General features: G+C 38.1%; 1 protein-coding gene across 15 annotated transcripts in view; it reads left to right on the top strand.

Annotated features, from left to right (window-relative positions):
• The window catches only part of TNFSF4 (TNF superfamily member 4), a 328053-nt gene that overhangs the window by 147670 nt on the left and 166431 nt on the right, over nucleotides 1-13952 (top strand). For 4 of the 15 annotated variants that reach the window (XR_014814400.1, XR_002346948.2, XR_014814403.1 and 1 more), the window contains one exon: nucleotides 7975-8060. The exons of the other annotated variants lie outside the window; for them this stretch is intronic. The gene's annotated coding sequence lies outside the window, so the exon portion shown is untranslated. Of the gene's footprint in view, nucleotides 1-7974; nucleotides 8061-13952 lie in introns of those variants that run through there. 15 annotated transcript variants of the gene reach the window in all.

The following is a 13952-nucleotide window of genomic DNA, read 5'->3' as shown; positions in this document are numbered from 1 at the left end:
AGTATGAGTTTCTAACTCCATCCATGTTGCTGCAAATGGCATTATTTTGTTCTTTTTTATGGCTGAGTAGTATGCCATTGTATATATGTTCCACATCTTCCTAATCCATTCATCCATTGATGGACATTTAGGTTGTTTCCATGTCTTGGCTATGGTGAATAGTGCTGCAACAAACATAGGGGTGCATGTATCTTTATCACTGAAAGTTTTGTCTGGATATGTGCCAAGCAGTGGGATTGTTGGGTCAAACGGTAGTTCTATATTTAGTTTTCTGAGGTATTTTCCATAGTGGTTGTACCAATTTACATTCTCACCAACAGTTTTGAAGGGTTGTCTTCTCCACATCCTCTCCAGCATTTATTTGGTGACTTGTTAATGATGGTCACTCTAAGTGGTGTGAAGTGCTGCCTCACTGTACTTTTGATTTGCATTTCTCTAATAATTAGTGATGTTGAGCATTTTTTCATGTGCCTGCTGGCCATCTGTATGTCTTCTTTGGTGAAATGTCTATTTAGGTCTAATGCCGATTTTTTTCAGTTGGGTTTGTTTTTTTGTTGTTGAGTTGTATGAGTCATTTGTATTTTTTGGAGATTAACCCTTTGTCGGTTGAGTCATTTGCAAAAATTTTCTCCCATTCTGTGGGTTGTCTTTTTTTTTTTTTTCTTTCTATGGTTTCCTTTGCTGTGCAGAAGCCTTTGAGTTTAATTAGGTCCCATTGGTTTAATTATGTCTTTATTTTCTTTATTATAGGAGGTGGATCAAACAAGATGTTGCTGTGATTTATGTCAGAGTGTTCTGCCTGTGTTTTCCTGTAGGAATTTTACAGTGTTTGGCCTTAAATTTAGGTCTTTAATCCATTTTGAGTTTATTTTTGTGTATGGTGTATAGACAATGTTCTAATTTCATTCTCTGACATGGAGTTGTCCAGTTTTCCCACCACCACTTATTGAAGAAACTATCTGTCCTCCAGTGTATGTTCTTGCCACCTTTGTCATAGATCAATTGACCATAGGTGTTTGTGTTTATTTCTGGGCTTTCTATCCCATTCCATTGATCTATATTTCTGTTTTTGTGCCAGTATCATACTATTTTCATGACTCTAGCTTTGTAGTATAATCTGAAGTCTGGGAGCCTGATTCCTCCAGTTCTATTTTTCTCTTTTCAGTGTTGCTTTGGCTATTCGAGGTCCTTTGTACTTCCACACAAATTTTAAAATATTTTGTTCTAGTTCTGTAAAGAATGTCATTGGTAATTTGATAGGGATTGCATTGAATTTATAGATTGCCTTAGGTAGTATTGTCATTTTGACTACATTGATTCTTCTAATCCAAGAGCACGATATATTTTTCTATCTATTTGTGTCTTCTTTGATTTCTTTCATCAGCATCTTATAGTTTTCAGAGTACAGGTCTTTTGTCTCTTTAGGTAGGTTTATCCTAGGTATTTTATTCTTTTTGTTTCAATGGTAAATGGGGTTATTTACCTAATTTCTCTGTCTGATCTTTCATTGATAGTATATAGAAATGCAACTGATTTCTGTGTATTAATTTTGTATCCTGTGACTTTACCAAGTTCATCGATGAACTCTGTTTTCTGATAGTGTCTTTAGGATTTTCTAGACGTAGAGTCATGTCGTCTGCAAACGGTGATAGTTTTACTTCTTCTTTTCCAATCTGGATTCCTTTTATTTCTTTTTCTTGTCTGATTTCCATGGCTAAGACCTCCAAGACTATGTTGAAGAACATTGTTAAAAGAGGACATCCTTGTCTTGTTCCTGATCTTAGCGGTAATGCCTTCAGTTTTTATCATTGAGAATGATGATGTTAGCTGTGGGCTTGTCATAAATGGCTTCAATTATATTGAGGTAGTTTCCCTCTAGGCCCACTCTCTAGAGAGTTTTTGTCAGGAATGGGTGTTGAATTTTTTTAAAAGCTTTTTTGGCATCTTTTGAGATGATCATATGGTTTTTATTCTTCAGTTTATTGATGTAGTGTATCACATTGATAGATTTGCAGATATTGAAGAATCCTTGCATCCTTGGGATAGATCCTACTTGATCATGGTGTGTGATCTTTTTAATGTATATTTGTATGCAGTCTTCTAGTGTTGTGTTGAGGATTTTTGCATCTATGTTCATCAGTGATATTGGCCTGTAATTTTCTTTTTTGGTGGTATCTTTGGTTTTGGTATCAGGGTAATTGTGACTTCATAGAATGAGCTTGAGAGCGTTCCTTCCTCTGCAATTTTCTAAAAAAGTTTCAGAAGAAGAGTTGTTAGTTCTTCTCTGAATGTTTGGTAGAACTCAGCTGTGAAGCCATCAGGTCCTGGACTTTTGTTTTATTGAAGTTTTTAAATCACATTTTCAATTTCAGTACTTGTGGTTGGTCTATTCATATTTTCTATTTCTTCCTGGTTCTGTCTTTGTAGGTTGTACCTTTGTAAGAATCTGTCCATTTCTTCTAGGTTGCCCATTTTATTGGCATACAGTTGCTCATAGTAGTCTTTTATGATACTTTGTATTTTTTTTGGTCTTTTTGTCTTCTGAGGGCCGTACCCTTATGGTGTATGGTGGTTCCCAGGCTAGGGGTCTAATCGGAGTTAACAGCTGCCAGCCTACGCCAGAGCCACAGCAAAGCCAGATCCAAGCTGCATCTGCGACCTACACCATAGCTCATGGCAACACTGCACCCTTAACCCACTGAGCAAGGCCAGGGATTGAACCCACAACCTCATGGTTTCTAGTTGTATTCATTTCCAATGTGCCATGACGGGAAGTCCATCTTATGATACTTTGATACTTTATATTTCTGCAGTGTCAGTTGTAACTTCCCCTTTTTCATTTCTAATTTTATTGATTTTAACCCTCTCCCTTTTTTTCTTGATGAGTTTGGCTATGCTTTATCAATTTTGTTCATCTTTTCCAAGAACCAACTTTTGGTTTCATTGATCTTCTCAATTATCTTCTTTGTCTCTATGTTATTAATTCCTGCTCTGATCTTTATGGTTTCTTTCCTTCTACTCATTTTGGGCTTTGTCTTTTCTTCCTTCTCTAGATGTTTAAGGGTAAATAGGTTGCTTATTTGCATTTTTTTTCTTCTTTCCTGAGATAAGACTATGTTGCTCTAAACTCCCCTCTCAGAACTGCTTTTGCTGTGTCCTATAGGTTTTGGATTGTGTCTTCATTGTCATTTGTCTCTATGTATCTTTTAACTTCCTCTTTGATTTCTTCAATTATCCATTGGTTGTTTAGTAGCATATTGTTTAGCTAGAGATAGTGTTTTTTTGCTGTTTTTTTTTCTTGTAGTTTATTTCTAGCCTTATAGCATTGTGATCAGAGAAAATGCTTGAAATAATTTCAATTTAAAAAAATTTATAAAGGCTTGATCTGTGGCCCAAGATGTGATCTGTCCTGGAGAATGTTCCATGCATACTTGAGAAGAAAGTATATTCTGCTACCTTAGGGTGAAAATTTCTAGAGATATCAGTTAAGTCTCTTTGGTCTAATGTATCATTTAAGGTCTGTGTTTCCTTGCTGATTATCTGTCTGGATGATCTGTCAATTGCTGTAAGTGGGGTGTTAAAGTCCCCCACTATTATTGTGTTACTGTCAATTTCCCATTTTATGGCTGTTAGTAGTTGCCTTATATATTGTGCTGCTCCTATGTTGGGAGCGTGTATATTTAAAATTGTTATTTCTTCTTGTATTAATCCTTTGACCATTATGTAATGTCCTTCTTTGTCTCTTGTGACCGTCTTTATCTTAAAATCTATTTTGTCTGATATGAGTGTTGCTACTCCTGCTTTTCTATAATTTCCATTCGCATGTAACATTTGCTTCCATCTCCTCACTTTAAGTCTGTTTGTGTCCTTAGATCTGAAGTGGGTCTCCTGCAGACATCTTATATGGTTCTTGCTTTTGAATTCTTCAGCTAGTCCTTTTCTTTTATGTGGAGCATTTAATCCATTTACATTCAGTGTAATTATGAATAAGTATGTATTTATTGTCATTCACTTAAATTTTTTTTTTGGGGGATTGCTATTTTGGGTCCTTTTTCTTCCCTTCCTCTTTTTTTTTTTTTTTTTGTCTTGTGATTTTCTGACCATGTTTAGTGTTATGTTTGGCTTGGTTTTTCTTTTTTATGTGTGTGACCATTATAGTCATTTGGCTAGTGGTTATCCTTATATTTTGATATATCCATCTATATGTGTGCAGCATTGTTTTGTCTTGCTGGTCTTTTTAATTTCAAATGCATTTTCAATGTTCTGCATTTGTCCTCTCCTTTTCTCTTGCTTGGTAGTTTAGATATTGTATTTGTCAATGGATGATTTCCTGCTTTTAAATTATCTGTGTCTTTACCAGTGAGCTTCTTCATTTTCAATATTCTTGTTTCTAATTGTGGCTTTTCCTTTTCTGCTTAGAGAAGTTCCTTTAGTAGTTGATATAGAGCTGAATTCTCTTAGCTTTTGCTTGTCTGTGAAGCTTTTGATTTCTCCATCAAATCTGAATGAGAGCTTTGTTGGGTAGAGTATTCTTGGTTCTATGTTCCTCTTCTTCATCACCTCAAATATATTTTGCCACTCCCTTCTGCTTATAGAGTTTCTTTTGAGAAATTAGCTATTATCCTTATGGGAATTCCCTTATATGTGATTTGTTGTTTTTCCCTTGTGGCTCTTAATATTTTTTCTTTGAACTTAATTTTTGTCAGTTTGATTAATACGTGTCTTGCTGTATTTTTTCTGGGGTTTATTTTGTATGGAATTTTCTGGGCTTCTTCCATTTGAATGAGTGTTTCCTTTCCCATATTTGGGAAATTTTCAGTTATAATCTCTTCAAATATTTTCTCTGGCCCTTTTTTCTCTCTTCTCCTTCTGGAACCCCTATGATGTGAATGTTGGTACATTTAATGTTGTCCCAGATGTATCTTATACTCCCCTAAGTTTTTTTCATTCTTTTTTCTTTATTCTTTTCTGTAGCAGTGATTTCCACCACTGTCTTCCACTTCACTTATCCGTTCTTCTGCCTCCATTAACTTGCTGCTGGTTCCTTTTAGGGTATTTTTCATTTCAGCTATTGCACTATACATTTTACTCTTCAAATCCTCTAGCTCTTTGTTAAACATTTTTTTTAAGTTCTCAATCTGTGTTTCCATTCTTTTTCCAAGATCTTGGATCATTTTTACTGTTATCACTCTGGATTCTTTTTCAGGTAAACTGTCTATCTCCTCATTATTTAGTGGTTTTTGTGTGCTTTTGTCTTGTTTCTTTGTCTGAAAGCTGCTTCTTTGTTGTCTCACAGTGTCTACCTTTCTGCTTATTGTCCTCTTGATAGTTGATATGTAGATGTTGAAGCAGGTGCCCCGTCTTGGAGTTCTCAGGAGTGGTAGTTTTTCATGTATACCTCTTTGCTGGGTAGGCGCTACGGATTGCTTTATGTAGATATGGGAGCAGGTGCTGCTGTTCTGCTGGCACTCTCCTTTCTTGGCCACACTAGGGATCTCTCTCTAAAGCATCAGGGGTTGGGGGCTTTTCCCTACTTGTTGCTCACAGGCTCTCTCTGTAGCTTCAGGATGTATGTTTCTGGTGGCCCCTCCCCCTTCCTTTCTGCTTGTAGGAGTGCTCTCTGTAGCCCTGCAGATTGGAATGTGAGTTAATGGGCCTCCACTGACTCTCTTGGTGTGGAAATAGTGCTACCGATGTGAGGATTCACAGAACCACTGGCAGGGGTCCTGTATCCTGTGCTTTTCACTGGTTGGGCAGCCCATAGCTCCATCAGAGAGCAGGCACTGGCAGCCCTCTCATGGGAATGGGCACTGCCACACTTGCAAAAGCCTTTGCAGATTCTCTGAGCAGAGCTGAGACACCTGTGTTTACCTGTGTTTTCCATGCTCAAGCAGATCACTGCTTTTGCAAGAAGTGGGCGCTGCCACCAGCAGTTTTTCTGGTGGTGCTTTGCGGGCTTGAGCCTCTGTAGAATCTCTGGGTAGAGCCAAGGTGCCTCTGTTTTCCCTGATTGGCAGGGAGCAGACTCCCAAGGCCCTCATGGGAATGGGCACTGCCTCTCTGGGCGGATCTGAGATGCCTGTGTTTTCCTGCTCAAGCAGGTTGTTGCTTTTACAGGAAGTGGGTGCTGCCACCAGCAGCTTTTTTGGTGCTGCCCTCAGCAGCTTTTTTGGTGCTCCCTGCTGGTCAGAGCCTTTGCAGATTCTCTGCCAAAGCACCTGTGTTTTCCCTGATTTCTTGGGGGATGAGCGCTGCCATCACTGGCAGCTTTTCTGGAACTGCTTGGGCTCCACTAGTGCAGGAGGGGGGATGCTGGCAGGAACAGGGAACTTGTGTTATTCTCCCAGGTGGTTACTCCACCTGCTCCAAGAAGTCTCTGCCCTAAGAGCAGGACTACTTCTCAGCCATTGGTAGGCAGCTGTTAGGCTGAAGGGTTCCTGAGCTGAGGCAGGCAGTGTCCATGGCTTGAGAAAGCTGGTGTAGGGAACAAGGCTGTAGTGCTGGATCCCGCCTCTTCCTTCCAGCACCCCAAACAATGGCATCTAGTCTCTAAGCCCAACTAGGCTGTCTCTGCTTAGATGCTCTCCATTGTGGTCACCCTATACTCTAGTCCCTCCAGGCTGTTTCTGCACAACCAACCCTGTTTTTTTCCCCAGATAGCTGGCCCCAGCTCCCTCTTTGGGTCTGATCTCTAAGGCCAAAGTTTTAGTTCCCAACACTTGCTGGCACCAGCCTACAGTTGTCCATTGCCCATAGCACTAACCATTTCTGGAGAACTGTCTCCTTCTTAACTGCTTCAGACCGTTTGTCTAGAGTTTTTCCTCCATTTTCAGCTGATCTCATCGCTGGTGGGGGAACATCCTGGGGTGCAGGAGCATATTCCTCTTTCCAGCTCCCTCCTGGGAGAGCAGGTCCCTTCTCATTTCCTTTTGCTTCTTTTTCTCTTCTTCTTCTTTCTTTATGTCCTGTCTGGTTTTGTAATGTTTTTCATGTTCTATCCGAATCTTGAAGTTTTTTTTTTGCAAATTTTCTGTGCGAATAGTTCCAGATATAGTTGTATTTTCAATGTATTTGTGGGAGTAGAGGAGACTTATGTCCTGCTCCTCCACCATCTTAGACCTCCATCCTTCCAGTGTCCCTTTTGACATGTAAAGTTCTGGGAATTAGATTTGCACAACGTCTTTTTTATTTTTGTCTCTTTAGGGCCACACCCAGGGCATCTGGAGGTTCTCAGGCTAGGGGTTGAATCAGAGCTGTAGCTGCCAAACTACATAACAGCCACAGCAATGTGGGATACAAGCCTCGTCTGCAACCTACGCCACAGCTTACAGTGATGAAAAGTAGTTTTCAAATATAATGATATTTTATCACAACTAAGTTTAATTATTATTAAAATAATCTATGAATTAACTGATAATCTTTAATAGTCAATGCTATATTTTTCGACTTTAACATTTGTTCATTTTACTTTCTCAATGTTTATTTTTTGGAACCAATAAATATATTTTAGCTCTTGAAAATTTTAATTAATCTTGGAAAAGACTGAATCCTTTTTTCACTGATCCTGTGATAATTATAGTGCATAAAAGGAGCCTGATTGTTTAGTCTTTCTATACGCGTTTTCTTTCTATGTATTTGTTCTTTTCTGCAATTGGTGTGCTCTTGGTTTTGCCAATGGAAGGAGTGTTTTCGAGTTTTTTTTCTTTTTGCTTTTTAGGGCCATACCATCAGCATATGGCAGTTCCCAGGCTAGGTGTCGAATCAGAGTTGCAGCTGCCAGTCACAGCCACACCAATGCCAGATCTGAGCTGCGTCTGTGACTGGTGCCACAGCTTGTGGCAATGCTGGATCATCAACCCACTGAGCAAGGCCAGGGATCAAATCTACATTCTTGTGGATATTGTGTAGGGTTCTTAACCCACTGAGCCACAGTGGGAACTCCTAGTAATTTATTCTTATTATATTTTTTCAAAGGTATTTAATCATGATAAACTGTGGGGAAAATGGTCCTTTACTGTAGATGCCTCAAGAAACCATGCCACACACTACACTTTAACATAGTAAGTTCTTTATATTTGTTTGTTTCAACAAATAAGTAATCTAATCATCATGTGGGATTTCATTTTTTAATTTCATTTCTACTATTTCATTGTAGAAAGTCATAAGTGTCTTATTGCCCTTGAAAATTTGCCAAAGAATCAGTTTTTGCATCACAAGTAGACTTCCTTTCCTCATGTGCTTCTATAATTTAGAATATACTTGAGAAATATATATATATAGTATATATTATATATTTTATACACACACACACACACACACACACACACACACACACACACACACAATTTCATGGAGTTTTCTAAATCCCCAGTAGTCCTTTTCTGAAGCAGTAGGCTGTGGTTAAAGTCAAAGAGGTGAAGATCTCCCCTGTGATATTGATCTGGTATTCTTTTGCTCTTGATGACTAGACTGTTTACCTTTAAAGATGATGGAGGCTTTACCCTGTAAGAGGTATGAATGGAATGTTTAATCTGTTAAAGCAACTTTTAGGTGATTGAAATAGAAGGATTGAAGTGCCGGATTAATTAAAAAAATCCTTTTATCATACATTTAACTGTACTGAATTTTCAAATATGCTAATTGACCTATTTCAGCAAGTATCTAGGCTGGCTAGGCTTTCTGTTTATCTAAGTAGTCATAGTTTTAAACCATAACTGAGGAGCATAGAAAAGACTTAACCATGTATGAAAAGTGGGAAACAAGATCGTCAGCTTCTAATGACCTTTCCTCTCAGCTCATCTTTCATCCTTCCTTACTCTTCATTATTAGTTACTGTTGACCACTTCTGCATCTTGGACTGTCTCTCACTTACGTTTCCATGGCGTTGATTCACCCTGCTGCCTACTTCTCCTCCTCATCGCTTCCACCCTCAGTTCTCCTACCATTTAACTGTGGGCATAACTCATGATTGGTGCTCAACCTTCTTGATTTTACCTCACTTGGGAGAGTGTAGCTTTAAATGTCATATGAATGGCTCTTTGAAGGGGTTGGTATCTCCAGCTCTGATGTCATTAAGCCCTTTTTTCTCTGTGTTTCTGTCCACAAATTCAGCCTTACAGCACGGCACACAGAAGTACTGCGATGTTTTCTCAGTGATCAACTATTAAATAATTCAGCTAATGATTACTTCTTTCAATAGTGACTGAGTCTCTATTTTGAGCCCCTTGCAGCATACTGGAAAGAAATCGTAGAAAAAGAAACTGCTCTCAAGGAGCTTAAATCCCAGTAATAAATGCACTGAATGAAATAAGTTCCATAATAGAAGTATGTGTGATAGATGTGCTATGGAAACACAGAGTAGGAAGATGGCTGTCTTTGGGTGGGGGACACTGAAGGCTGAGAAAATGATGTGAGTAGAGGCAATAATACATTAGCAAGGGTGGGAGGGAATTTCCTCCTCTACTCCTCTTGAGTTCCTGTGGCTGGACTAATACTGATATTAACACAAGACAGATTAGTGGGAGAAAAAGAAACAAATTTTAATTTGTGAGCACAAAGCTCACAAAGAAATGGGACCTGAGAAGTGGCCAAAGCAGGCAGTTTTATATATTTTTTTAAAAGAAAGAAGAAATTTGATAGAAATTGACTGGACAAAGAAACTTAGGTTTGGGTGCTTAATTAGTAAGGAATTTAAGCAAAGTTTGGGCTTGAGTAGTAAATTACTAAAGAAGTAACAAGGTTTGTTTATGTAGCCTTCTTAGTCCTGATTTCCCTGTCTCTGGTAACTAGGATGTCTTTCTATCTCTTGGTATAAGGATGGAACCTTTTGCATGGAAGATTTATTTCCTGCTTTCAGGGAAATATAGAGAGGAGGGCGAAATTGTCCCGCTTGCATCAGTTGTTTCTTAAGTAACTTTAATTCAAAATAATCAATATACCATTAAAGCATATTTTGGAGTGACCTGCCCTGAGCCCCAACAATATATAGCCTTCTTGAGAATTAGAAAATATTCTTTGGTTCAGTAGGCTGAGAAATGAATCAAAGTTAAGAGCTCAAGGAAAGGAAGAAGGGTGTAAAACAAAAATCAGTAAGCAGGCCAGTAAATTTTACTAAGATTTAAAACAATACAAATTTAAGCAATAGTTCTTAGAAGATATGCTACATAAGGTAAGCAACAATAGAATAATTTGTATCAAAAAATTAAGTTAAAGTTTATAAGATGACAATAGAATATGTAAAGATGACAACAGAATAAATAGGATGTATGAGTAATTAATCACTAGGAAAAAGCTAGTAAAAGTCAATACAGCAAAAGAAAGAATTATGGAAAAGGGAATTAGCAAGAAGTATAAAAATAGAAAGCATACAAAATGATAGTAAGTCATATCACACAAATCACTTAGTATAATTAATGTGAATGCTGCAAAAATCCTTGATATAAGATTCCTGGGCTAGGCCCTAATTTAAAAATCTAAATATTGCTATTTACAAATAACAGATATACCTAAACCTAAATGCCTAGAGAGTTCAGAATGAGGGGATGAGATTGACATTTTTTATCAAAGTGTGTGTAACGTGTGAAGAGGGAAGATAGATTTTCCATGGATAATGAAAACTGACAAGTCTTTAAGTGAAGTACTGATACTGTATAAAAATATGCTGAATCCTACAAGAGATGATTTAAAGGGAGTACCTCCTTCAGAAGAAAAACCCGGAGAAGATCAGGAGCATTGGGAGAACGTGTTGAAAATTGTGTCAGTCTTTTTCCTTCTTAGAAAACATAGAGCTACAATAATATATGAAAGATGATAGAATATACTGTTATAATTAAACACGTTACTGCTTAGGATACAATACAATTAGAGGTATCTGTTTCTGTGTAAATTTGATGTTCCAAAATAATTCTGAAGCTAAGTGGGCCTGTAGTTTATTTAAAACAAAACCGAGTTGCCTTATTAAGCTAAAGTATTAATAGATTTCATCTTGTGTTCACAATGAATTCTTTATTGCTTTTGAATTTTGTATTAAAATGCTAGGTATCTAAAACATCTTTTAAAAATCACATTAAAAATTAGAACAAAATGGTAAACCAGAAGAAAAAAATAAACTATATCATGGGCAATGAATTGATATCTTTAATGCATCAATGTCTCTTATATAGAGGGGACTGTTTTCTCCTCTCAGAATCCTATATAGACCACTAAAACAGAATTTTCATCTATGTATTAGAAAAAGGAAAGGAATTTCCACCCTACATTCTGTCTTTCTCAAACCTTTAGTGGGATTGAGAGAAAGAATGAAGCATGCAGGGCAGCTACCTGCACAGGGCTGCCCATCTGTGCTGGCACTGAGTAGGGGGCTGAAACTTAGCTGACCTTTCAGGCCTTGTGATTAGGAAGGATAGTTCCAACAAACATGTTATGGAGTCTCAGCCCCGTGCCAGAGGGTCTGGATCCATCTAAAGAAGGTACCCCTGCCTATAGAGTTTCCATTTCTGCAATCTGTGGCCCTGTGAGGATGTGCATTAGCCTCTTCTGGGTTCTTTCCTCTTTTGGATCTGCCTACCCCAGAGCCAGGGTATCCTACTCTCGTTCCTCCACTGGACAAGCTTAATGGGGGGAGACACTGTCTCCTGAATTAAGAGAAGTATGGTTTATGCACATCCTGGTGGAAGGGACTGGTGTTAAGTCTGATTGATTCAGGATCCAAGTTTTAGGAAGTATTAGCATTTGGCCTCTGCATTCCTCAAATTATTTTTGTTAGTAAGAAAGCTGATAGTTTGACCTGATGTCTATATTCTGAATCTTTGTCTGCTGTTTCCTCAGGATTAAATTCAGATTATGTGTTCTTGGCAGGTATACTACGTTAGTGATGTTTTGTCCTTCTCAGTACATCCACAGTGACATAAAGGATCCAGCATAAAGCACATCATCACTATATCTCACATATTGTTTTATCTTTTACTGTGAGCTATTTCTCAGCATCTTGGGAAGTTAGAGAAGGAATTTAAACTTTTTTTTTTTTATTTTTTTTTTTAGCATTTTATATGTAAGTGGGTTTGTCTTAAAGTTCAGGATGAAACCTGAAACAGAGTGAAGTTGCTTAAGATTGATCATTCCAAGAGGCAATTCACAAGATCGTGTTCTCAGACCCAGTGATGGTTCTAGAGGACCATTTAGAGAGTTTTTCACATGTTCCCTGACTTTGGAGGGATGTAGGGCCTGGCATCTGACTCGTTACAAAGTTACAAAGACTACAGATGAGAGTCTGTGGCCTAACCATATCTGTGTAATTTTTCTCTTTTAAGAAATACATTTCATCCCATAACCACCTATTTCTTTTTTTCTTTTAATTAATAATTAATTCAAGATACCAAAGTGGTCTAGGTTCAACTCAATATTTTTGTTATGATGCAAACTATTGAATTTGGAGTAAATAAGCAGTAAGGTCCTGTTGTACAGCACAGGGAACTATATCTAATCACTTGTGACAGAACATGACAGAAGGTATAATGAGAAAAAAAGTGTATATACATGTATAACTGGGTCACTTTGCTGTACAGCAGAAATTGGTACAACACTGTAAATCAACTATAATAAAAAAAAACAAAAAACAAAACAAAACAACTCATTTGGGTCATGTTGAGAGTTATTTTTTTTTTTTCTCAGTATTAGAATATTTACTACCACTAGTCCATCACGTTACCTTTTTGTTTTCAAAAATATGTTTTCAGCTCTTACTTTGGGTCTTCTATGATGTTACCACTTTGCAGGATTCTCCCATTCAAAGGCTTTTCGAATTTAAGGTTTTTAATTTTACTTAGTTATAAAAGCTTTACATAAATGCAGTTTAAAATTAAAAAAAAAAAAATAAAAGTGAGAGTTTGTGGCCAGAGAGCTATTGACTTGGAGCACTGTGAGGGAAAAGGGCCAGGTTGGAATCTACCACAATCTCTAGCATCTGGCGTGACAAAGGATGTTCAAATTTCCCATGAACCCACGAGGCTCCCAAGTGAGAACTGTATTGGGTTGTTCCAAATGGGACTCTACACAAGAGGACTAAACCCAATGGGGAAGTGGGCCACAAAATAACCAGTGGCTTGAGGGGAAGTTGTAAGCGGCCAGCTGGAGGAGGCATAGTGTACGTCAAAGGAACTGCAGGTGAGAGATCTCCGATGCTGAACAAAGCCACAAAACCACTCCAAGACAGAAAGAATTGACATTTAGAACATCCCTTGCAGAGAAAATTGCTATATTAGAGTCTAACTGTACAGTGAAGTAATATTTTATTTACTTTTATTATTATTATTATTTTTTGCCACACTCACAGCATGCAGAGGTTCTGAGACCAGGGATTGAACCCATGCCACAGCAGTGACAATGCCAAATCCTTAACTTCTAGGCCACCAGGGAACTCCTACTTTTACTTCTTTTCAATCATCTCACTCTGAGGCAGGAGATAGATAGGCTACATGATAGAGGCTTAAAACCAGCCACCTGTTTATATGTCAAGATAGAAATTACAACAGGACAAAGTAAATAACTGGGCTTTGCTTTCTGTGGACAGTTTAAACACTGGTAATGGCAGGGGCAGAGAGGGTCTAAGCCCCACTGGGGCAAAAGATCAAGAGATCACATACTTCCCATCCTTGGGGTCAAGGAGGCCCCAACCACACATACACAGAAATACCTCTTGGGGTCAGAAAGGGAGTGGTCACCAGGCCATAATAACTCCTGCTAACTTTCCCATAGGCCCTTTCTCTTGAATCCATCTTGGTTAAAAGATGTGCATGCATATTGGGGAGAGCCCTAGGTTCAATCAGGTGTGAGAAACAAAGCAAGATAATTGGCCAAAGGAAAAAAAAGACCCCCCAAAGTTGCCCCTATATAAATGCCTTCAGTAACCTCTTTGGCATGCTTCCCACTAGCAGGAGCATCCACATTCCTCTCTG

The sequence above is a fragment of the Sus scrofa genome, chromosome 9 (genome assembly GCF_054392235.1).
Source record: "Sus scrofa isolate SSC_HxYL_T2T_F1_AM1 chromosome 9, Sscrofa_HxYL_maternal_Yorkshire_Landrace_v2.0, whole genome shotgun sequence".
In the NCBI taxonomy this organism is placed as follows: domain Eukaryota; kingdom Metazoa; phylum Chordata; class Mammalia; order Artiodactyla; family Suidae; genus Sus; species Sus scrofa.
The sequence above is the reverse complement of the archived record's forward strand: the minus strand, read 5'-3'. Positions and strand labels throughout refer to the sequence as shown.